Genomic DNA, 24,111 nt, shown 5'->3' with positions numbered 1-24,111 from the left:
AAACTCTCAACCCAGAACTATCAACATCAAGATATGATGTGATAAAATTACAGGACTTTAAAGATAAAGAAAAATATCTTTACAATACTTGCAAGGGAAAGAAAATTATTAGACTATCACATGGTTTTTGATAACAATATTTGTGCTAGAAGAAACTCTTTTATTTTTAATACCTATATTTATGATATTTAAAGAAAAAAGTTGGTTAAGGATTTTATACCCAGCAAAACTGACTTCATGTAGGAAGAGCACAAACAGTTATCAACACTCATGAATTCAGAGAATATTGTTTCCGTGAAATGAACACTAAGGAATCTACTAAAGAATTAGCTTCAGACAAACAAAATGACTAAATTGGCATCAACATAAGGACAGTGAATATTAAATACATATCTGCCTATAGAACTAAAGCTAAATGAGGGTTAAAAGGAATAGACTATCATATACATTGACTATATGATTAATAATACAAATATAAATAGAAAAATCGGGGGGAAGGAAGAGAATTTTTTACAAATTCAGCTATTTTCAGTAATCATAGTTGATGGCGGAGTATTGTTATTATTATTACTCTGAGACTTTTTGTCATAATTATGAGATGTTCTAATTCTAGTTCTGTGTTTTTAAGAACCAGGACTCTTGGTTTGAAATAAAGGAGATACAAATGCAATATAAAAGTTTAGTAAAACCTCTATAGTTTTGAATCTGAATCTGAAATGGTTTGAACTTATAGAATATTTGATCTCACTCATATTACACAAGTGTATGCTGTCTGCTGAAAAGCTAGAAACAAGGACCAACCCAGTTAGGAATGAGCATACAGAGTATCCAGATTGTGGTCTTGAAATACCTTGTCCTATTAACAGAAACCAGGCTTCTTGCAGAAATGGTTGATTCAAAGCCTGGGGCAGGAGATACACAACATGAGTCTGGAGCATATTCACGTATCAGATAGTTAGAAAGATCAGATACTTAGTTAGAAAGATCACAAACTGCCTGAGGTCACGTCAAAGGGGACCCAGGAACCAACTGAAGAAGCTTCAAATGGCAATGGATTGAAATTCATCAAATATGTGTAAATCCATAAGTTCATAATAGTATTTTAAAAGAAGTAATTGGCTACATTTCAAGGATGTGTGCCTGTGTGCGTGCTCAGTTGCTTCAGTCATGTCCAACCGTTTGCAACCCATGGACTGTAGCCCACCAGGCTCCCTTGTGCATAGGATTCTCCAAGCAAGATACTGCAGTGAGCTGTCATTTCCTTCTCTAGGGGATCTTCCCAGCCCACGGATCAAACCTGAATCTCCTGTGTTGCAAGTGGATTCTTTACCCACTGAGGCACCTGGGAAGTCCCATTTTAAGCATGATAGGAAGCCAATATGTTATCTTGAAAACTGGATATATAAACAAACTGGATATTTATCCTGCCTTTCCTGTAAGAACTGTACCACTGGGTGACCAAGCGATAGAAAAATGGAAGCTTCTCCATTTGGAAGCATTAAAAAAATGCCAGTAAATGAAAACAAAATTATAGAGTGAGAATTGCACCATTTTTCTGCCTTCAGTGAAGTGGTGGATCTAGACATTAAGCATCACTGAGTGCTAACATGAAAAAAGTAAAAACCACATGTTACATGCTTCCTGATGAAAAGCATCATCACCGTGCTAAAGAGGTTGAAACTGAGTCTGGTCAAGTCTCTGGAAGCAGCTGCCAGGGTGCAGGAAACACAAAAGACAGAAGGACACATTGACCTGCACCACAAATAGAGAAGCTTGTGTAACTCTAGAGATTTAAAATGCCTGCGTCCTTCCACAGAAAAAGTGTAAGGAAATAAAGGGATGGAGGGGATGCTTCAGCTTTTAAGAGAAATTTCAAATACAAATTCTTATTTTAAAAAACAGGCGTACCTAAAAAACAGCAGAGTGAAATGCGGAAAACAGTGTGGATGTTTCTCAAAACACTAAAAATAAGACTACCATGTGACTCAGCTGGGTGCATATCTGAAAAAAAACAAAAACACTAATATTAAAAGACATATGCACCCAAAGTTCACAGCAGCATTATTTACAATAGCCAAGATGTGAAAGTAACCTAACTGTCCATCAACAGATGAATGGATGAAGATGTGATATATATGTGGGTATGTTATATATGTACATATACATATATTTATGGTTCAGTTGCTCAGTTGTGCCTGACTCTTTGTGACCCCATGGACTGCAGCATGCCAGGCTTAATTAAACACATACATACATACCAAGGAATTCAGTCATAAGAAGGAATGAAATTTTGTCATTTGAAACAACATGAATGGACCTGGAGGGTATTATGACATGAAATAAGTCAGACAGATAAAGACAAATACTGCATAACATCACTTATATGTGGAATCTAAAAGGTACAACAAACTAGTGGTCACCAGTAGGTAGAGGAATGGGGCAGGGGTGATATAGGAGTAGGGGATTAAAAGGTATAAACTATTATGTATAAAATAAGTTACAAGGATATATTAGACTGCACAACAGAGGGAATATATATGTAATTTTATATGTGATATTATATTTATATATTCTCTGACATATTTATATACTTTATAAAAAGTATAAAGGGAATATAACCTTTAAAATTATGAATCACTATACTATACACCTTAAAATTATATATTGTATATCAACTATATTTCAATAAATATATATATTAATTATATATAATATAATATATGTGTATATACATACATATATTATATATATGTATATATATTATATATATATACATATATATACAGTAAAAAAAATAGTGGGGAAGGCACACTAAGGTGACAAATCTATAGATAAATGCAAGAGAGTGATTACCACAAAAGTTGAGAAGGGTGGAGAGGACTGTGATTGTAATGGACAATGGAGGAGCTTCCAGGGTGGCTGGCAAAGTGTTACGGGAACAAACGTGTTTGCCTTATAAAAATTCACTAAGCTATGGATTTGTTTAGTATTGCTTTCTGTATCTGTTTTATTTCACAACATGAAGGTGAAAACAAATCTTTAAAAATTCCAACAGCGATCAATTTTAAAGAATGTTCAGAATGCTTTAAACTCTTTATGGGGAGAGAAAAAAAAACCCAAGTGGTCAGGTTGCCAACCTAAGAGTTAACAGCAGGGAATGTCCAGATTTCATGGCTGTAGCCACTCAACCCTCATGGCTGGGACCACTTAATCTTTTAGCTCCTCAGATAAGGTAAGGAGCTTCTGGTCAACAGCTTGGGAGAGTAGGCTGCTGGCCCCACCCTGACCATTGTGAACAAGCCTTTTTTCAAAACCCAGTTCTAGCCAGGCTTGCAAGACTTCTTGTTGCCAGGAGCCCAGTTCCAGTGGGAAAAGGACAGATTTTATCATCTCCAAATCTCTTAAGAAATTGGTTTCCTGGGACTTCCCTGGTGGTCCAGTGGCTAAGACTCTACACTCCCAATGCACGGGGCCCAGGTTCGATCCCTGGTCAGGGAACTAGTATCCACATGCCGCAATGAAGACCCGGCACAGCCAAATAAATACATAAATAAATATTAAAAAGAAAGAAATTGGGTTTCTGTGACCGCTGTGTCTCCCTGATGCAGGCCATCTGCCTGGCTGGACCTCAGACTAGTACCCGCTTCTGGAAGTCCTCCCCCAGGAACACCAATCATCTCTGTCCTGAAGGAGCTCATCAGGAGTCTGAAGTGGCCTCTAGTTAGTCACCTTTCAGATGTTGCCTCTTTCCAAGCTACCCTGAGAGCCCAGGGTATGATTCCTGCTGTAGCTCAGGCCCTTCTGCTGTCACTTATGCTCTGAAGGACTTCATCTAGTAGGCAGACGTCCTCAGCTTCACTGCAGTATCTTCCTCACCCCGCTCATGTCAGCTTTTTTCCAGCCCTCACACATCACTCACGGTCAAAGACTCATAAATCTGCAGATCTGAAAATGCCATCGGACAGATCATCTTTTAAAAATTACCTCACATACTTTTGTTAGGAAACTGAGCGTCAAAGAATGGATGGCAGGTTTGGCAGACCCCACATTTATCTCATAAGGCTTGAACGAGACCCAGGAGCCTCTGACAAGGACTTTCTCACCCCTCCAACTCTATCTATCCTTGGCCATTGCCTCTTTTTAAATGTGCATTAATACTCGGCGCTTCCATGCAAGTTGGCATTACCTCTGTGCCAGGAATGATGCTGGGTGGGCAGAGGTGGTGTGGGGGCTGGGAGGGTCTCTTGGTGCTACAGGTACACGCAGCCCTGCCCTACCACTAACAAAGATTTACAGGAAGAGCAATAAACAAGAAGTTTATTACCAAACAGCACACTAAATGTGGACAGTCTCTCTCACTGACCAGACTCTACTCAGACTCCCCTGAACACTTTTCCAACCAGACCTGACTCTTGGATATCTGTGTTCATCTCTACTTCATCCAATTTTATTAAGAGAAAGAATCCTGCTAAATCAGTTGAACAGACCCTCCCAATCCCACTATGTGATCACCCTTGACATCTGATCAGATTCCTCATTACCGTGATGCCCGAGCATCTGTCCAGCCTTCAGCAAGAATCTTGACAGCTTGGTTTAGGCAGAACCCCCCATTCACCCCTGATGTTTCCTCTCAGTGATTTTCTACATCCTGACTCCCACCCTGTTCCCTGACTATAAGTTCCCATTTGCTCATGCTGTATTTGGAACTGAGTCCAATCTCTGCCCCACTGCAAGACCCCTATTGCAGCGGTCCCTATATCTCCATCATGGCCCCCTTGAATAAAGTCTTCCTCACCACTTTCAACAAATGCCATGGATAGACAGCTAATGGGAAGTTGCTACATAACACAAGGAGCCCAGCCTGGTGCCCTGTGATGACCTAGAGGATGGGGGGAGGGGCAGGAGGAAGGCTCAAGAGCGAGGGAATATATATGTAGTTATGACTGATTCGAGTGGTTGCATGGCAGAAATCAACACATCATTGTAAATCAATTATCCTTCAATTAAAAAATAATTTTAAAATGTCATGAATACTTCTTTCTGTAACAATACCAAAGTATAGAAGGACATGGTGTTGTGGGCATACCACATATCAAAAGCTAGGAAAGTGTGCATGCCCATAGATGTAGCAATCCTTCTTCTAGGAACTTGTCCCAGTTAAATAATCATGGATGCATGAAAGGATTTCACTACAAGTATGCACACCACAGCAGCATTTACAATTGTGAAATGTCCAACATACTGGATTGTTTAAATTAATTGTGGTATATCCATTCAGTGCAAACTATGTAGTCAAAAAATAATATAGGAAAATAACATGAAATGATATGAAGATACTCATGAAATACTGATCGGTGAAAATACATATAACAAAATAGAATGTATACTAAGATTCAATCATTTAAGGTACTCATTCCTACAGAGAAAGGAACAGAACATATATACTAAAATGTTTAAAAATATCATTATTAAAGGTAATTTTTATTCCCTTCGTGTTTTCCACAATAAACATACATCAGTGTGTAATAAACAATTAAAACAAAATTTTCTTCCTCTAGAAAACTTAGAAACTTGTCTGATTCTCTCACTCATTCTCACTTGTGCATCCTCAAATTTGTGCTCTACACTTGAATCTTGCAAACAGAGTGGATTCCACCAACTTCGAGATCAAGTCCAAAGCAAACACATTAGAATTCATGTTTTAACAGGACGTTGAGGTAGCTCCTCTCTGCAACTTAGAAGATGAGCTTTCCTAAGTACAAAAAAAATCTTTTTCCAGGGTTCTTTAAAAACAAACAAACAATAAAGTTAAACTGTAGTGCTAACCAAAGATATGCAAAACAAAATAAAATGCTGTTTTATGCTTCCCATATCAGCAAACATTAGAAACAATGATAACACTTGGGGCTGGTAAGACTGTAGTAAGAAGTATTGCAATGCACCACACTGAATAATACACACTTCTGAAAGTTAACCCATTTAAAAAAAGAAAAAGAATCAGTTTTAACATTCCTTATAGCACTTAGGGACATTTTCTTAGATATAGGTTTCCTGCTTTCCATTAATAAAGTTGTTTGCATCCGTCTTTAAAGTCCTTTGTCTCATATTTTTCTTTATGATTTTTGAAATGCAGTTTGCTAAGACATGTCACAAGACATGGGAAGATAGCTGCTTATTTATCTCTTATTACTGTCCTGCGTGGCACTCAAAAAAATTTTCCCCACCTGCTTGGCATCTTAGAATGCAGAAGGGTTCTGGCAGATGCAGAGACCTAGAGAGGAATAGTCACTAGCCAGATCTTCAGTAGAGGGCAGCCCCTCGGAGTCTTAAAGAGAGCTTCGGAGTTGGAAAGGTGGTCCTTAGGAAAGCATTAAAGAACCCACGTTACCCGGAAGATTGTCTCTGATCATGGGAAAGTCATCCACGCGGCTCTGCAGGAGACCCTGACCATTCGTGTTAATACACCGACCCTCTTTCAATATTGGGACCCTTCCATTCGCTTTAATACACCGACCCTTCCAATACTGGGAAACACGGGTGGGAGTCACTCCATCCAGGGGTCTGGTGGCATCAGCAACAAATCAGTTGGGATGGGGAGGGAGGTGGGAGCGGGGTTCAGGATGCGGAACACATGTCAGCGAAGCGATTTATTTCCTTTATTGATATTTTGGTGAGCACGCCTAAACAGAAGGCTATCAGCAAGGGCAGGAGCAGCAGAGGCTCCCTCCTCCAGGAGGGGCTGTTCGCAAACTACCTTGAGTGCTGCTCTACTTCCGCAAGCTTTGTCTCATGGCGGCGGCAGTGTGCGCACGCGCAGGCCCTGGTTCCGGCCCAACGTGGAGGGAGGGAGGCTAACACTCCTGCTCTCCTCCGCCCACGCAAAGGGAGGTGGGGACCATAGCGACTTCAACTGCGGAAGCACCCCCACCAAAGACAGCTCAGATGGGCAAGGAAGAGGAGGCGATGTGGCTCTGATATTCTGCAAGGCGGAGCTGATTTTTAAAGTGCAAGAAAAAGGGAGTCGAGCCCCTCTTCTCCCCCTGGTTGTTGACTCTCCAAAACACTGGGTCTGGCGCGGGTTCTGATCCCTGGAGTTTGATGCACGTTTGATTCACAGACTGCTGCGTGTCTGCACCAGATGGCCTCGAGTTAATGAACACAAACTCATCCCTTTTGCTCACCAGGGAAATGTGCAGCTCAATCTGATTTGTACTCTCCAACTAAAAATATTTGAGTATTTTTAGGGAGCATTTTACTGAGACAAAATGGCACTTCAGGAAAGCATTAAAAGAACAGAGACTAACCAGCAAATTGCAACTGTAGTCTCCTATCCGTTGATAAGGCAGCTCTCAGATCAGACTTTAACCAAAATTAAAGTAATACACTATGAACTGCCCAGGAATGATAACTCCATCCTGCCTTCCTACCCCATTTTTCTTAACCAACCCCCTGCCCTGCCCCAAGCTTATCCTGTGGTCCCAAAGCACAACGTAGAATTCATTCCAAACACAAGATTTTCTCATTTGCATACTAGCAAAAACATTTGTCACAGGGTACATACAAACACACACACACACACACAATCTTCTCACATGTTCTTTTAATCTATATGTTCTTACCTATAACAACAATTTTAGGATTTAGAAAAAATTAATTAACTCTACAAGATCTCCATCTTGCCCAACTTGGTTCTTCCCCATCTACCCAGAACTTGGTTCAACTAAGTATTTTCCTGGTCATCATCACCAGCAAACAAAATAGTGGGCTTCTAATAAAGAATCAGGGAACAGGAAGCTGTTCAGTATAGCTCCCTTCTCTAAACTCCCCCACTTCCTGCTATCTCACTAAATCTTAGCAATTCAGCATACAAACATTAAAGTCATAGCTTCGAAAGTCAGCTCTATTCTGGTCTCTCTCCCAGCAAAGCTGACAGCCACATATTGGGTTCTTTTCTCTTGAACTGTGACCGTTGGTTCATCCAAGGTCTAGACAAAGTCCTTATATCCTTGAAACTTGGGTCTCACATGAGAGCTGGTTTAAAAATACTCAATCTCAGGCCCCATCCCAAACCTTCTGAATCCACGTCTGCATTCATTTTAACAAGATCCTCTGGTGATTCCTACGTAGATATAAGCTTGCAAAGCATGGCGTTATGGTCATCTAATCATGAATGTAAAAGTCAGTGTCAGTCGCTCAGTCGTGTCTGACTCTTTGCAACCCTATGGACTGTAGTTCACCAGGCTCCTCTGTCCATGGGATTTTCCAGGCAAGAATACTAGAGTGGGTTGCCATTCCCTTCTCCAGGGGTTCTTCCTGACCCAGGAATTGAACCTAGGTCTCCTGCATTGCAGGCAGATTCTTTACCGGCTGAGCTACCAGGGAAGCCCCTAATCATGTATAACAATGTTTGAATCCAGATCACAAGTGTTCTTACAGGTTGCACTGTCTTTATGGGGAAGTAGTTTACTTATCTAGAACTGTTCCTTCTAAAGATATTTTACAAGTACCAGGCTTTAACAAAAACCTTTGACTTTTTCAATAGTGATCATCTTTACAAAGTCTCCCTGCTGGTAAGAAGAAGAAAAAAAAAATCATCATTCATCACGAAGTGTTCTTGGTATGGAGGGAGGAAGAGCATACTGTTTTTCACTTGAACGGATGAGCTTGAAAACAGGGTGTCACTACTAAGAGATAAACTTCCAGGGAAGGATCTCCGGCTTCCTTTGGCAAGATGTCTTCTGACTCACAGCCTTCTCCTGCTTGGGCAGCTTAAATGAGGTTCTCTTTGCAGCCAATTTCTGGAGCAGGTGCATAGAACTTACAGGAAATAACAGCTCTGTGCGCTGGTTTAAAAAACATACTCTTTGCCATCTTAGTTTGGAGCCACTGGCAGGAGGGGCAGGGAGAAGGCCTCAGTGGACTTCAGAAGCTCCCACTTAACCCTTCCCTGCCCAGCTGACTGCAGCAAAGGGTTGAAAGGGTCTGAAATGACAGATCCAGAGAAGATGCACAAGAGGGAAGCTTGTTGCTGTGAAGGCAGGGGCCTCTGCCAGCGCTGCTATGAGCGGTGAGCTGCCGGGGGCTTGGTCTCCATGCTGCTCAGCTTGGGGAGGGGGGCTGCCTGCTGCATAACAGACCATCATGCCTGGGTCAGAACAAAGGAGGAACTAGTTACAAGCCCACTCAGCCAAAAACTCCAACCCTGCAAATATGATACTCGCTTTCTGGATCCCATTTCAACACTAGCTGCTGCTAAGTTCTAATTTGGTGAAACAACTTTGGGAGTTCTGGACTAATTTAACTCAGAACTTCACCCTGACCATAGAATGACAGGATGTCACAGCAAAAAGAACCTCATATGAACCTCTCATCCAGGGGTTTCAGGTTCAAATGCCTCTAGAAGGCACTAGGAACAGTAAATATGAGTTCCATGAGGAGGATCTAGAAACTGGACTGTCCAATTCTCCAACCACTGGACACAGGTGGCAACTGAACACCTTGTATGTGGCTAGTCCAAAAGGACACGTGCTGTAAGTAGAAAATACAATGCTTCTCAAAAGCACAGAAGAAGAAAATAAGGAAATAGCTCATTAACAAGTTTTATATTAATTTAATGAAAGTATTTTGGATATATTGGGTTAAAGAAATGATTAATTTCTCTGGCTTATTTCTAATGTTTTTAATGTGGATGCTAGAAAACTTTAAATGATGTATGTGACTCAGTTTGTGATTCATATCATATTTCTATGGGACAGTGCTGGTCTGGAGCAATGGGGAAGCATGGAGACTACAGCTGACCATAAAGCAGATGCCTCCTGTAAAGCATTAAAACTCAAGATTAAAGAAAACAAGAAAAAAAGAAGACGACACATCAAATTCCACTCCAAGTCATTGGTTTGTGACTAAGGATTTTTTTTTTTTTAAAAGAGCGGAGGTGCCCCAATCGTTCTTTGGTTAACATAAAAGTCTAAAATGAAAAGCCAGGTCTCCAATTTTGCTATAGAGGCTTGTTTAACCAAGTCAAAAGTTTAAATAGCAACTTGAAGGGAAGCTGTGACCTTCCATTAGTACCTACCAGGCTGGTAGTTTGTGCCTGTAGACTGAGGTATGCTTTGATCTGAATGTGCGCCATCCCCAAATTCATATATTAGAAACCTAATCTCAAAGGCGATGGCGTTAGGAGGTGGGGACTCTGGGAGTGATTAGGAAGGTGATTGATTTTGTGTGTGTGCTATTGCATCCAACTATTTGCGACCTCATGGACAGTAGCCCACCAGGCTCCTCTGTCCATGGGATTTCCCAGGCAAGAAAACTGGAGTGGGTTGCCATTTCCTTCTCCAGAGGATTTTCCTGACCCAGCGATCAAACCCATGTCTCCTGCTCCTGCATTGCAGGCAGACTCTTTATCACTGAGACACCAGGGAAACCCAGGTGCAGTGTAATAGGAGTTTACTGAAGGATCTAAGGCAAGGCCTACTTATGGTCAAGGAGTTACAGGGAGAGGGACACACATTCTCAAGGTCTATCACCAAGGTCACGGGTACAAATGTGCAAATGTTAGCAGATGAGCAGGAGGCGATGTGGTTGCAGAGGAGAAGGCAACACCACAGGGAGTTAGGGGTGGCATCGCTGAAGAGTTGGGTTTTAAATAAATCTTGAAGAAGGAAAAAAAATGGAGAAGGGATAAAGATATTCTAGGCAGTGGGAACAGTACGTATAAAAGCATATGACGGTGCAACCAAGGAGAATGGGGAGGAGCACAGTGGATCAGGGAGATGTTTTATTGCATAAACTGTGCACGTTATTAAAAACCATTAGAAATAACTGCCTTGCAACTCATGACAGCAAAGGTGAATTTGCCAGCGGTGTAAATGTTGATGCCACCAAAAGCAATATCTAAATATAAACTTCGCAATTTAAGCAATAAATGCATTCTGGTTTACTGTAATTGTTTTTGTTGATGATGATCATATACAATTTTCATTATCTAATCATGTTTTAAAATGAATAGATGTATTGTGTGTGATTATTCAGATTTGGTAGGCATTCTTTTCTTTTTTTTAGCAGGCATTCTTTTCATCCATTTTCTTAGGCCAGCATTCTACACTGTGCTGGCATTCTCAATGTTAGATGCAGAAATCCAAGAAATAAAATACCAGGTAGGCAAGTTCTTTCAGATAGTACAAGCTACAGTTGGAAAAACTGGCTTAAAACTCAACATTAAAAAAAAGAAGATCATGGCAAATAGATGGGGAAACAATGGAAACAGTGAGAGACTTTATTTTCTTGGGCTCCAAAATCACTTCAGATGGTGACCGCAACCATGAAATTAAAAGACGCTTGCCCCTTGGAAGAAAAGCTATGACCAACCTAGACAGCATATTAAAAAGCAGAGACATTACTTGGCTAACAAAGGTCCATCTAGTCAAAGCGATGGTTTTTCCAGTAGTCATGTATGGATGTGAGAGTTGGACTATAAAGAAAGTTGAGCACTCAAGAACTGATGCTTTTGAGTTGTGGTGTTGGAGAAAACTCTTGAGAGTCCCTTGAATTGCAAGGAGATCGAACCAGTCAATCCTAAAGAGAGTCCTGAACATTCATTGGCAGGACTGATGCTGAAGCTCCAATACTTTGGCCACCTGATGTGAAGAGCTGACTCATTGAAAAAGACCGTGATGCTGGGAAAGATAGAAGGCAGGAGGAGAAGGGGACGGCAGAGGATGAGATGGTTGGATGACATCTCCAACTCGATGGACATGAGTTTGAGCAAGCTCCAGGAGTTGGTGATGGAAAGGGAAGCCTGGCCTCCTGCAGTCCATGGTGTTGCAAAGAATCAGACATGACTTAGCAACTGAACTGAACTGAACAAGCCACAGTGCCACCGTCTCTTTCTTTCCCACCACGCTGGCCTTTTGTCACGTGTTCCTCTGCTTCAGCAAACCTACTCTACCCTACTGCCTCCCAGATCCCAGCTATCCGCTGGTCCCAAATTCTACCAGCCAGAAATTCCCCCTTTCCAGGATAACATCTAAGTGCCAAGTGTTAATGAGTAAGGAATTCACTCAGTTTTTGCCCGCCATATGAGAAGTGAAGGTCCATGGATGCCCTGGTCACCTTAGGGACCCCTACAGCTTAGGACACTGAGTCAGGCTGGAGCTGCCCTAACACACACGCATGCACACACACATAGAACCAAACACAAAGCCACGAACCACGCAAATAAACAAACACGAGGGAGACAGCAAAGAAAGGCTGAATTATGATGCTGTGTCACAGCAGCCTGTTAAATGGCTAGAATAAACGAACACTTGAATTAGCTAAACACCTCCATTTTGAACAAAGGCTCCAGTGGTGGATTTGACCTTTTAAATTTAACTATTAAATTTATTAAATTTGATTTAACTATTAAATTTAACTTCATACACACATGCCTTGACTGGCCAAACTTCCATAGAGTGAACTTAAAACACTAGAACAGAAATGAGACTCTGAGCAAGGTGCTTCTTTTAATTTTGCTGTATTTTCATAGATAGGGTTATAATCTCATCATGCTATTTTTGAAACTACATTTACCAAATTATCCACAAATAGTATCTGTAATAACAAATTACATTTGTATAGCTCTCTATCACTTTCAAGATAGTTCCAAGCACATTTGATTTCCACATTGTATGGAAGATGGAAAAGGGAGTGTATATATGTGTTCATTGGTGAGCCCTTGGATCATTTGGTCCAAGACTTTCCCTTTACTCTTGAGGAAAACGGAACCTGTAACCACACACATACTTAGAAATAGACTGGACATAAAAAGCATGTCTCTTGACTCCCAGGCTAGTCCTCTATGCAACACATTCCCATCCCACTGACCGAAAGACTGAGGCCGAGGGGAAAGGACAGACTGTATACTGATAGCCTCAATGGCTCACACCTACTGATACACACATTCTTGGGCAAACCCCTCCCATACCAACTTTGAGCTTGAACACGTGATGTGCTTCAGCCAATGGAGCATCAGCAAAGTCAGCAGAGGTGTGGTTAGCACATGTGCACCAGGGCATAGCCTGCTGCCACCACCACCCTGTGAGGCATCCAGCCTGCTCTAACTTTATGGAGGAGGAAAGTCCTTGTGAAGAGAAAGAGGTTCAGACCTCCCAGCTGCCCAACTGAGCCCAGCCACCATCTAAATATAGTCACATGGATGAGAAGTAGAATATCATTTTTGCTTACAACTAGTAAGCTTTGAGGTGGTTTGTTATGCAGTGATAGATAAGTGATAGATAAGATAAATGATAGGTTCACTAAGGAAAAAGAAATCTGTCCACGCCAGTCATTCACAGACCCAAGACTGGATGCGAAGTCTTCGAAATCCATCACCTCACTCAGGAATAGAGAATATTTTGCTGAACTGAGCTTCCCTGTCTTGGAAACTTGAGAATCCAAGTTCCAGGTTCACTCAAAATCACTGAGATCAGCTCGTCCAGCTGCTTGATGATTTTAGATTCTCATTTTTTGCAACTTCCTCCTCCCCTCAAGGCCATAGGGTGTGGCTGGTTTTGCATGTCTAACCAGCCACCACTCTCTAGACCAGCATTAGAGGGGACAGCTGCTGCTGTGACACCTCTGTGCCCGTGGGAAGAGGGATAACCCACAGAGACAGAGGCACCGTCCTCCCTCCTACAGCTGCAGGTACTAGGGACAGGGTGAGGACCCAGGTCTGTTCATCCGAAGCCAACATCTTTTAGAGGACACATGCTAAATCCTTAGCGAGAGGGAGAAGAAGCTCCAATCCCACAGCTCAGAGCTGACGGTGCCACGTCAGATCTGGGCATGATGCTGCCAGCTGGGACTACAGAGTGTTATAGCTTCAAAGACCTCTGGGTGACCAAGAGCCACAAGAGGTGGCTCCCAGAAAGACACTCAGCAAGAATGAGGATGAATTAATTTCTTCATCTTACTGATAGCCATGTATATGCTGGACAGGGTCTGAGACGGCTTGTGGATTATCTCATGTGGTTGGATATGTCAAACTAGTTATTTACAGGACATCACTTTAAAACATCGGTCTTTTGCTGTCTCTGTGTTAGTAAAGTCTTCAAATTCACCCATGGGGTTTAAAAACAATATTAACATTTTTGCAAAAGAAATCTGTTGACTTACATGTGAAGGCCACCAGGGACTTCCCCACCACCCCCTGCAAGGAATGAGGCATTACATTTACATTTGTCAAATAAGGAAAACTGGGTCACCTACCATCGCTGAGTTCTCCCATGAATTGATTAATAGACAATTAAAAAGAGGTTTGGGAATGCAATTTGCAACATGGAAGGTGCTACAGAAACACACATTCCACTTAGGGGGGAAAAAAAGAAAAAGACAAACATATGCTGCGAACAAATTTTAATCATCATAAATCATGCTTCTGTTTATTCGACTGTAATAATACTATGCGTTGGCACATTAGGAGTTTTATACCACCTTGAAAACACCAATCAAGCTAGCATGATGTACAACATGATTGTTGGGTCTGACGTGTAAACTCATTGCATCTGATTTTAGCTCTGCCTTCAGTCTGGTGGGAAGGCAGAGAGAGTCTGGTGGGAAGTATGGTGGGAAGGCAGGCTGCATTCGCCATGCAACCTGGAAACCCTGTGCTCTGCTCACTTGCTCAGTCAGCCTGGGGGCTGGCAGAAAGAGAAGCAATGGTGACCAGGGCTGTGGAAAGCTGCAATAATTTCTAGGAGCGATGGTGAACTACCTGTTATTAATACAAACATACACCTCTAAGGGGGCATGGCAACCCACTCCAGTACTCTTGCCTGGAGAATCCCATAGACTCAGGAGCTGAGTGGGCTACAGTCCATGGGGTCGCAAAGAGTGGACACGACTGAAGTGACTGAGCATGCACACACACCTCCAAGATGTCGTGGTTTTGAGGCTAACAGAGGAATATAAAAGGATTAACAAGTCAGGGGGTTCCATCAGAATGTAGTTATGGCTAATATTCTGCAAGATACTTCTGGATACTTCTGCAAGATGCTTGTTCCTTTCTACACATTATCTCATTTAATTTTCCTAGCAAGCCCACCAGCTGAGTATTTTTATGATCCACCTTTCATATGTTAGGACACAGAGGCCAGAAAAGCTAAGAAACTTGCCCGAAGTCAGCAGCAGCACAGCTGGGTTTTCACTTGAGCCTGGGTCCTAAGCCACTAACCTGAGACGCAGGGCAAGTTCAGTCTTTTAAGCTCTTGGTCATGAACTCAGTTTGGCAACTGAGCTCTGAGGTCTTCTGGAAGAGATCCTCCCAGCTGTATGGGTGAGTGGTTCAATGACCTCTGCTTTGATTTCTGTACTTCTCTGGGGCAGATCAATAGGGCAGGACAGATCCTCAGGGCTCACCTTCAGCAGTTCAGAGTGACCAAGGGACCCCTGAGTGCCCCCAACACTTTTGCCAGGGTCCACAGGGCCAAAACTATTGTCCAAGTCCTAAGATCTATTTCCTTCTTTCACTCTCATTTTCTCACCAGTGAAGGTGGAATTTTCCACCTTGAGCAAGCTACAGGAAGCATGATGACATCATCACTCTGATGGCTCATGGAATGTGTGCTTGTGTCTTCAAAACCTCAGTGTTCATCCCTAATATGGTACTACCAATAGACACAACCCCCCCCCACACACACCAAAAAAAAAACAGATCACTGTGGTCCTCAATGATTTTTAGGAGATTTTAGAGGTCCAGGGATCAAAAAGTCAGAGAATTGCTGCTCAAAGTCATGCCTAGAAGGCCAAAGGAAACGAAATCGCCTAAAATCTCAAAGCCTGGAGAGCAGAATTTAAGAACAAAAAGGACCATTAGCTTTGGCACAGCTGATTACGAACGAGCCATTTTAACTCCTGGAGTGGAGCCGACCCAGCTGACTCACAGGCACAGAAGGAGAGTGGGACGGACAGCTGTGATGAGCACCACGGGGGCGCAGCTTACGTCAGGGGAGGAAGTGTGCTCGTGGAAAGTGAGTTATCAACACACCTCAGTGAGCAAGTGCTCCAGCCCAGCCCTTCCCATCAACTGCTGAGTGTTCAGTGTCTCATCTGTCAAGCACATCATTTGCCGCGAAATGCCAACTGCTTGATGTGACTCAAAGATTTCAGTATCCGCTGAGGACGAGGTGCCACGATCCACCAAAGAGGGGAAGATGATTTCTACTGACCAAAGCTCTTCTGCAAACCAGGGGCTTGGTATATGCCATCTCATTTATTCTATACAGTACTCTTCCCAGGCACACATGGTTAGATTAGATCCATGTTAGAGATTAGGAAATTGAAGTTGACTGGTTCAGGCAGTCATCCAGGCTAAACTCCCAAGACTGAGCCCTAAGTCTGAGAACTAAGGACTAGGGACACCCAGTGGCTACGGGCTCAGCCACTGTGCTGAGCTTCCCAAACCTAGCTGTGCACCAAAATCACTTGGAAAGTTTAAAACATTTCACGATTCTTGGCTCCACCCCTGAAGATTCTAATTCGGTAGGTCTGGGTGGGACTCCAGAATTCATAGAACCCTATAAACAGTCAGCTCCTAGCCTGGCTTTTAAATAACTACATCATTAAAGGGATAAGTCATTTCACATTTGAAAGTCTTTTCCACACCAGCACTACTAGCTGGCTTTCTTCTCTGCCTTTTTTTTTCCTGGAAGAAATGTTATGTTTATTACCTCATGAGCATTGCTCTCTACCTGAAACGTACTGGAGGCTCAGCCAATAAATGCAGCCAAACGGAACCAGAATGTTCTTCCAAACTCTCAGCAGTCACGCAGACATGCTTTTTTTTTTTTAATAAAATTTTTTTTAGTTTCTGTTTTTTCCATTTTTTGGCCACACTCGATATGCGGGATCTTAGTTCCCCAACCAGGGATCGATCCATGTCCACTACAGTGGAAGCATTGTGTCTTAAACACTGGCCCCTAGGGAAGTCCCAAGACAGGTTTTGTGTGTGTGTGTGTGTATGTGTGTGTGTGTGTGTGTGTGTGTGAGACCTGTGTGGGACAGGGCCTGAGAACACAATAAAAGGACAGACCACAAAGGTCCCTGTTTCTCCTAAGTTGTCAAACAATCTGCAGTGAAAACCCCATTACTTATGGGAGAAAAAAACCCTCACAGATAGGTGTGGAGTTTATTTTGCTTGTGTTAAATATGTTGACTTCTAAACAGATCCCAATTTAAAAGTGGCCAATTTAGACTCTGAATTATAAATTATGGCAATTCATGATACACACTCAACTCTGATTTAAAGGATCAGTTGCCTTCTCAAAAAGCTCTTTAGTCAAGAAGTTACAGAAAAGAGCCTGCCTCCAAACTCGAAGAATGGGACAGCAATGAAAGAATTTCACAAAATCCATTGGGATGGACATGTAAACACTGCTATATTTGTATATTTATCCTTATTGGATAACCAATACAGCACAGGATCTGCTCAATGTTATGTGGATGGCAGGGCCGTCTACGGGGAGAACTGATACATGTATATGTATGTCTGAGTCCCTGAATAGTCCGCTGTCCACCTGAAACCATCACAACATTGTTAATTGGCTATACTCCGACATAAAATAAAAAGTTAAAAAAAAAAGGAATTTCACAAACACCAACTGAAACATGGACCAGGAGTGTGGGTCCATGAGCTATGGTGTTTCAAGCTAAAGCAAATGGTGATAGCTGGTGACACAGAGGAGATAAACAAAACTTCTATATGTAAGCCACCCTCAACTTTCTCTTGGCAATCACGTCATCACACTGCATAAGAACCAGTTAAGAACCCCAGTGAGTGAAAAAAAAATCAAAAAGAACAAAATGTCAGCTCTGCCATCAGGTGGAAAATGCGGCCTGGCTTCCAGGACTGGGAACTGGGTTCTCTTCTGCCATAGCAAACATAATCCAGCTCAGGCCGGGCATCTACATTTCTTTTTCGAGTTGACAATGATCTTCATGTCTACATCTCCCTAGATCTTCCAGCCCCACAGTGTGAGCCAGCAAGCTGAGGATTATTAGCTCCACTGTGCAGATGACCATATTACTTTTAAAAAGTCATATGCGTGGCTGCTGTTGTTTAGTCGTGTCCGACTCTTTGCCACTGCATGGACTGTAGCCCACCAGGCTCCTCTGTCCACGGGATTTCCCAGGCAAGAATACTGGAGTGAGTTGGCCATTTCCTTCTCCAGGGGCTCTTCCTGACCCAGGCATCGAACCCGCATCTCCTGCATTGGCAGGTGGATTCTTTACCACTGAGCCACCTGGCAACCCATGAGTGGCTGAAGCACCACAAACACCCATCAGGTGGTGGTAGAAACTTTTCAGCACAGATGCAGTGCTTCTCACACATTTTTTGGTCTGCATGATCTTTCCAGTGTTCTCTCAGTCTTAAAATATGCGTTTTTGTTTTTTCATTTTTTTCCTACCGAGAAACACTGATTCTGGCCCACCTTTCATTTTCTGCTGTTTGTCTACCCAGGTCTATGTTCCCAGGTTCCTTTTTCAAACACAACGTACAGACAGTGGCCTGAAGTTTCTTTTTTAGTCCCACCTGATCCCTCAACACATCCTACTTGCCTTTACATAAGGACACTTTTTCTTCCGCTACTCTTTGAGGATCCCTACTGTTCATTTGGGCGGCCCCGGTGGCTCAGTGGTAAAGAACCCACCTGCAATGCAGGAGACATGGGTTCAATCCCTGGGTTGGGAAGATCCCCTGGAGGAGGGCATGGCAACCCACTCCAGTATTCTTGTCTGGAGAATCCTCATGGTCAGAGGAGCCTGGTGGGCTCCACGGGGTCGCAAAAGAGTCGGACGTGACCGAAGCAACTGGGTATGCAAGCACTGTTCATTTACTGCTTATCAACCCGCAGTCCTCAATTTTCTAGGCTTCTAATTTACCCCTGCTTTCATGTCCTATTAGTCTTAAACCAGAAACACAAAGCCGTGCTGTCATAACAAAGAACCTGTGTGTTTTTAGGACCACTTTACAAACTGATGTAGCAGAAAGAAGAGCACTTTGCTGAATCCGATTTTCCTATCACAAGTGCTTGGGTATTGTGCTCTGTGAATTCCTGAAACCATACCACAGCCTTTGGGTGAATATGTGTAAAAACAATAAATTAGTGTTCATGGCACAAATAATGATATTCCTGAAACCAGGTTCCTTTTTCCTTCCACGATGATTTCTCTTTTCCACTGAATCTTGCTATTTTGTAATAAAGTATCGATATTGGTAAATGGGTTTCTAAGCTAGGAAAGGCATCCCTGTGGCACAAGGGGTCTGGTGCTTTCCTTTCCTTAAGAAAATGAGAATGTCTAAAGAAAACAAACAATTCAAGCTACATTTGGAAGACTTTGTACATTGTGTTTATTGCCCTGTAAGAAACTGATGCAAACAACACAAGGTGTCAAGAGTTTAGTTTTCAGATCAAAACCAAGTGCTCGCATGCAGTCTCCTGGTATACAGTAGGTGCCCAATAAATCTACTGAGAGGATATCAAGCTCTAACCCCAATCCATAGTTTGTTTGTTTTTGTAATCATCATTATGTTATCAGTTCAGTTCAGTTCAATCACTCAGTCGTGTCTGACTCTTTGCGACCCCATGAACCGCAGCACACCAGGCCTTCCTGTCAATCACCAGCTCCCGGAGTTTACTCAAACCCATGTCCATTGAATCGGTGATCCCATCCAGCCATTTCATCCTCTGTCGTCCCCTTCTCCCGCCCTCAATCTTTCCCAGCATCAGGGTCTTTTCAAATGAGTCAGCTCTTCACATCAGGTGGCCAAGTATTGGAGTTTCAGCTTCAACATCAGTCCTTTCAATGAACACCCAGGACTGATCTCCTTTAGGATGGACTGGTTGGATTTTCTTGCAGTCCAAGGGACTCTCAAGAGTCTTCTCCAACACCACAGTTCATAAGCATCAATTCTTCGGCACTCAGCTTTCTTTATAGTCCAACTCTCACATCCATATATGACTACTGGAAAAACCATAGTTTTGACTAGATGGATCTTTGTTGACAAAGTAATGTCTCTGCTTTTCAACATGCTGTCTAGGCTGGTCATAACTTTCCTTCCAAGGAGTAAGCATCTTTTAATTTCATGGTTGCAATCACCATCTGCAGTGATTTTGCAGTTCCCCAAAATAAAGTCAGCCACTGTTTCCACATCTATTTGCCATGAAGTGATGGGACTGGATGCCATGAAGTGATAGGACCGGATGCCATGATCTTAGTTTTCTGCATGTTGAGCTTTAAGCCAACTTTTTCACTCTCCTCTTTCACTTTCATCAAGAGGCTCTTTAGTTCTTCTTCACTTTCTGGCATAAGGGTGGTGTCATCTGCATATCTGAGGTTACTGATATCTCTCCCGGCAATCTTGATTCCAGCTTGTGCTTCTTCCAACTCAGCGTTTTTCATGACGTACTTTGCATATAAGTTAAGTAGGTGATAGCCTTGACGTACCCCTTTTCCTATTTGGAACCAGTCTGTTGGTCCATGTCCAGTTCTAACTGTCACTTCCTGACCTGCATATAGGTTTCTCAAGAGGCAGGTCAGGTGGTCTGGTATTCCCATGTCTTGAAGAATTTTCCACAGTTTATTGTGATCCACACAGTCAAAGGCTTTGGCATAGTCAATGAAGCAGAAATAGATGTTTTTCTGGAACTCTCTTGCTTTTTTGATGATCCAGCAGATGTTGGCAATTTGATCTCTGGTTCCTCTGCCTTTCCTAAAACCAGCTTGAACATCTGGAAGTTCACGGTTCATGTATTGCTGAAGCCTGGCTTGGAGAATTTTGAGCATTACTTTACTAGCGTGTGAGATGAGTGCAATTGTGCAGTAGTTTGCACATTCTTTTGGCATTGCCTTTCTTTGGGATTGGAATGAAAACTGACCTTTTCCAGTCCTGTGGCCACTGATGAGTTTTCCAAATTTGCTGATATATTGAGTGCAGCACTTTCACAGCATCATCTACTAGGATTTGAATTGGAACTGGAATTTCATCACCTCCACTAGCTTTGTTTGTAGTGATGCTTCCGAAGGCCCACTTGACTTCACATTCCAGGATGTCTGGCTCTAGGTGAGTGATCACACCATTGTGATTATCTGGGTCATGAAGATCTTTTTTGTACAGTTCTTCTGTGTATTCTTGCCACCTCTTCTTAGTATCTTCTGCTTCTGTTAGGTCCATACCATTTCTGTCCTTTATTGAGCCCATCTTTGCATGAAATGTTCTCTTGGTATCTCTAATTTTCTTGAAGAGATCTGCTAGTGTTTCCCATTCTATTGTTTTCCTCTATTTCTTTGCATTGATCACTGAGGAAGGCTTTCTTATCTCTCCTTGGTATTCTTTGGAACTCTGCATTCAAATGGGTATATCTTTCCTTTCTCCTTTTCTGTTCTCTTCCTTTCACAGCTATTTGCAAGGCCTCCTCAGACAGCCATTTTGCTTTTTTGCATTTCTTTTCCATGGGGATGGTCTTGATCCCTGTCTCCTGTACAGTGTCACAAACCTCTGTCCATAGTTCATCAGGCCCTCTGTCTATCAGATCTAGTCCCTTATATCTATTTCTCACTTTCACTGTATAATCATAAGGGATTTGATTTGAATCATACCTGAATGATCTAGAAAAATCATCTGATTTTTCCCACTTTTTTCAAATCGAGTCATTATGTGATACAACCTGAGAATCAGTGAGGACATCGAGGGTCATCTTGCTGCTGTGCCATGCTCAATCATGGCCAACTCTTTGTGACCCCCATGCAATGTGGCCCACCCAGCTCCTCTGTCCGTGGCATTCTCCAGGCAAGGATACTGGAGTGGGTTGCCATTCCCTCCTCTAGGGGTCTTCCTGACCCAGGGATCAAACCTCCATCTCTTATGTCTCCTGCATTGGCAGGCGGATTCTTTACCACTGAGCCACGTGGGAAGCCCTAAAGGTCATTTTAGACAACCATTAATCCACATCACGTGGCTAAATAGTGTTGCACTAAATACCTTAGAGAAATTTCTCCAGATAGATGAGTCTAAACTTACAGATAAGAAAATGGGAGGGGGAAGGAAACCTGGTCGTGCTTTAGATGTGGAGTGGGCAGCAGGAGGCGTGATGGTTAGTGGTCTCAGTCCTGCGTCTCTAGGGAGTCATGACGGCGGGCAGTGGGGGATTTCTTACCAGTTCAGGGAGTTGACTGACTTCTCTTCCACGTGTTTAAATGGACACCAGGAGCTTCTCTGGCTTTTGCTTGTTTAATTTTCTTTCTGGAAAACTCACTGTTAACCTGTTTCTCACTGCATTTTTTTCTTATGGCTTCATAAATACTTATGAAGGGTGGTAAAAAGAGCATTAGCAGTGAATGCTGGGATGAGTGGAAAGTGTAATTGGAAGAACAGTTGCTTGTAGGTTTTGTAAGTGAAAACCTACTGTCTTATGTCTTTACTCTATAGACTTGATCCTATCTTTGTGGGCAAAACATGACTCATGGTAACTTCACCACTCAAGTTTTGATAAAAACCATGAGTTGCACTGTGAAATATTCCAGCATTCTTGCCACTGAAGCACATTCTTCTGAATGCTTGTTAAGGTCCTATTTCTAGAAAAGCACACGCTCTCAATTTTGCTTAATTTTCCCTAAGTGGGTACTGTTCCCAGTGTAAGAGGGAGGAGAGGAACAAGCTCAGTTTTGCTGGTGGGTTTAATAACCTCTAGTGACTCAGGATACTGGATTTGAGAGCAAGCTTGTGGGGACTGCCTGCCTCGTTTCCAACCCATCCCACTGTTCATCAACTTTCCTGACTCTGATCAGCACGTGGATAGAAAAACTAATACCTGAATCACTGGCAACTGTTTTGGTCCTGGTTTTGCCGAACTGCAGAAGCAATCACTCTCTTACAATGATACAAAGACAGGTAAGTGACAAGACTTCTTTTTCTGTTCCATAGTTCTTTCCAAGACTTAGGAGTAAATCCTCAAACTTCTAGATTCAGGCCAAAGGAATGAGCAAAGATGGCAGAGAGGCAGACCTCAATAACACAGACCTCCTCCAACATTATTTTGTGGTACATTTCTTTTTTGGTGACTCTGCGCTGCTTGCAGGATCCTAGTTCTCTGATCAGGACTCAGATCCCTGCTCCCTGCAGTGGAAGTGCTGAGTCCTAACCACCGGACCACCAGGGAATTCCCCTACATTTCTACTCTGATAAAGCCCAAACTATCTGAAAATAAATAAGGGGCCAAAGTAAGCCTGAGAGCATGAAGCAAAGGGGACAGTAATTTTTCACTTTGTCTCACTGGTTCTGACACAAATCCCCTCCTTGTCATCAGCTGGGAGCTTTTTGCTCAGTGAAAATACACGTATACAGTGCTACAGGTTATATATACAGGTTATATATTACGTATACAGGTTATAACCACAAGCAGCTGCCATAAGGAGCAAGAAAAATTCCTCAAGCCATTAGTCCCTGATCTCGACGAATTAAACACCAACGTTAACATTCTCACCAAGTGTGAAATAGGCATGACAAAGCACGCGTAGAGCTGGGAGGAGTGGTCTTCATCATAGGCTACCTTCCCAATATATAAGTCTGCGGGGGTCTCAGACATCCAGGGGCCCCTGTGGCTTGAGTGACAAATGCAGACAGAGTTCGGAAGCAAAGAACTGCAGTGTGCATCGCGAGCTCACCCGTTCACAAGAGTATGACCTGGGAAACTACCAGGATCAGCCCGCTGTGAAGCAGGGACCACACATGGGAGGAACGGATGAGGGAATGTTCGCAAACCTTCCTTCTCCAGCCGCAATTATGTTGAACTGCCGTTGTCAGGGTTTGTCCAGCCAAATCCCAACTGGTGCCGCGCTCTGGGGACTGAAGGTCCCGGCTGTGGCTGGTGCCAGGACACCCCATCACTCATCAGTGGGGACCTAAAACCTGCCCGGAGAAGGGAGCCCAGGAGAGGCAGCTGGGGTTCAGTAAATGAGGATTTCAAGGCTGCTCCTCTGTCTACCTGTCCGTGTGCACGATCAGGCCCTGGGGACAGAGATTCATCGGTCAGGAGGTAAGGATGTGAGTGACCTATACCTCTGATGCCATGA

At 42.8% G+C, this 24,111-nt stretch overlaps 1 protein-coding gene across 7 annotated transcripts in view; it reads right to left on the bottom strand.

The window, feature by feature from the left end:
- Positions 1–24,111, bottom strand: part of MSRA (methionine sulfoxide reductase A) — a 357,066-nt gene that overhangs the window by 57,604 nt on the left and 275,351 nt on the right. The gene's annotated exons all lie outside the window — the stretch shown is intronic.

This window comes from Odocoileus virginianus, chromosome 18 (assembly GCF_023699985.2).
Source record: "Odocoileus virginianus isolate 20LAN1187 ecotype Illinois chromosome 18, Ovbor_1.2, whole genome shotgun sequence".
NCBI lineage: Eukaryota > Metazoa > Chordata > Mammalia > Artiodactyla > Cervidae > Odocoileus > Odocoileus virginianus.
This window is presented reverse-complemented; position numbering and strand designations above follow the sequence as displayed.